The sequence below is a fragment of the Dasypus novemcinctus genome, chromosome 18 (assembly GCF_030445035.2).
Source record: "Dasypus novemcinctus isolate mDasNov1 chromosome 18, mDasNov1.1.hap2, whole genome shotgun sequence".
Classification (NCBI taxonomy): Eukaryota; Metazoa; Chordata; class Mammalia; order Cingulata; family Dasypodidae; genus Dasypus; species Dasypus novemcinctus.
In genome coordinates, this window is record NC_080690.1 from 85,659,506 (window position 1) to 85,662,264 (window position 2,759).

Below are 2,759 nucleotides of genomic sequence, written 5' to 3' on the forward strand. Positions count from 1 at the left end.
ATCTGTGTCTCTTTGTTGCGTCATCTTGTTGCATCAGCTCTCCGTATGTGCGGCACCATTCCTAGGCAGGCTGCACTTTTTTTGTGCTGGGTGGCTCTCCTTACAGGGTGCATTCCTTGCGCGTGTGGCTCCCCTATGCAGGGGACACCCCTGCATGGCACTGCACTCCTTGTGCACATCAGCACTGTGCATGGGCCAGCACATCACACAGCCAGGAGGCCCTGGGTTTGAACCTTGGACCTCCCATGTGGTAGGCAGATGCCCTATCTGTTGGGCCAAATCTGCTTCCCAATGTTTTTTAAATGGTTATTGCATTTCACACTCCCTCTTGGAGTAGAAAAGATTTTCATTTTCTTCACATCCTTGCTAACACTTTGTACATAAGAGATGGACCATTCCTTTTAGCTTTAGAGTAGATAAAGTAGTATTTCATTTCTTTCATTGTGGTTTTAATTTGCATTTCCCTAAATACTCAGTGTTGACCTTTTTAAAAATTATTTTTAATGTGTTTCCTGTTCATATAGCTTCTTTAGTAAAATGCCTGTTCAGCTCTTTTGCCCATTGTTTTAATTGGTTGGTTTCACATTATCAATTAGGGAATTCTTAACACATCCCTGGATACAAGTTCCTTATTTGATATGTACTTTTCCAATACTTTCTCATAGCCTATGGCGTGTCTTTTCATTTATTAACAGTATCTTTCCTTGAGCTTTCTTAATTTTGAAGTCCCATTTTCTCCATTTGTTCTCTTATTGCACATTTACTATTTGTACACAAGAAATCTTTTCCTAACTGAATACCTATATTTTCCTTAAGTTGTGTAAATTTAGTTTTTACATTTTCTTGTATGATTCATTGTGTTAACTTTTGCATATGTTGTGAGGTCTAGCTCTAAGTGGGTTTTTTTTGTATATGTTTTGGTTTTGTTTGTGATATGAAGATCCACATGCTCCAGGAACATTTGCTAAAAGGCCATTCTTTCTGCACCTAATTGTTTTTGTACTTTTGTTTAAAATCATTTAAGTATTGATGTGTAGCTCTATCTAGTCTTCCTATTCTAGTTATCCATTTGACTTACATCAATATCTTAATGTCTTTATTTAATACAGTATTATACTAAATTTTACATTAAAGTATATATTCCTCCAATTTTGTTCTTCTTCCAAATTGTTTTTGCTGTTCTAGGTAGCTCACATTTTCATGTGAATTTTTAAATCTTGACAATTTCTACAAAAATCTTGCTACAAGTTTGATTAGGACTGCATTATATATAAAGGAGTTGGAGAAAATTAAGTATTAAAAATACCAAGTGGGCCCTACTTTGGAATTTGTGTCCCTGAGTGTGATGGAGTTGGACTTAGGTGTGGCCTTTCTACACATGCCTCTTCTGTCACTTTTAATGAACTTTTGGTTGGTGCTAGCATTGGTGTATACCCAGGAGACTTGGATTCTCTGGACTGTCCATGTGCCGGCTGCACCCTGAGCCTCAGCAGAGTTGCAACTCCTACTCCCTGGTTCGTTGGACTTATGCAGGTCAGCTAACAGGGAAGTGAAGATGGTCAATCACCATGCCAGGGAACTGAGAGTGCCTACAACTACAAGCAGGAGAAGTGCATCCATCATCCATGTGGAATCTAAGCCCCCTCTCAATATAGAGGTGGAGTGGACATCACTATCCCAGGGCCCACAGAATGGAGGAATAAAATATGGATTAGAGTGGGGAAAAAAAAACAAAAAAAAAAACAAAACATTTTACAGTAGTTCAGATTTTTTTCTGTGCATATTTATACATATGCAGATTTATAAAATTGACTTTTACTATATATTATAATCTAATTGTTTTAATAACTAAAAAAAAATACTGAGTTTTCCAATCCACAAAGTATTTTCTACCAGGCATGTCTTGGACCCTTGATGTCAACCTTCATTCTCTTTCCTTTTAGTGTATCTTTGCCTTTAAACAAAACCCTTATGCTATGGACCTTGTATGTGGGAAGTCAGCTCTGGAATCTTATAAATTCTTTTAAATTAAATTTTCATTAAAAACAAAACAAAACTCCTTAGAAAAAGAGGCTGTATTGTTTGGGGCAGGGAAGGTAGAGCATAAGGTAGGACATACTCCCACATGAGAACGTAAAAAATTGCACACCGAATGATGTTGTATTAGTTTCCCATAGCTGTCATAACAAATTGCCGCAGACTAGTGGCTTAAACAACACACGTATCAGCTTACAGATTGTAAATTGTAAGTCTAACATACACGCTAAGATCATGACGGTGTCAGGGCTGCCATTCTCGAATCTGTAGTGGAGAGAATCTATTTCCTGCTCATTTGAATTGTTGGGATAAATCAGGTACTTGTGTTTATATGACTAAGAATCTCGTTTTCTTGGTGGCTCTCAGCTGAGAGACAAATTGGGTAATTAAAGAATTTTTACAGAACATTTAGGGAAGAAATAATTTCAATTTTAAAGAGAGTCTTCACAAAAATAAACAGGTTGGAACACTTCCTGACCAATTATGTGAGGCTACTATTTAACATATACCAAAGTGGGTAATGGAATTAAAACAAAGAAACTACTAATGTCCACATAAACACAAACGCAACAAAACCTTAACAAAGTTTTACCAAGTTGAACTCAGTCATATACATACATAAAAGATAATAGGGGTTTTAAAAAGGCCTAATCTGGGGCCCTGTTGAACTCAGTTACCTGCTGGGGTGAGGATGATGGAGATAAACACACTCCGGAGACCGG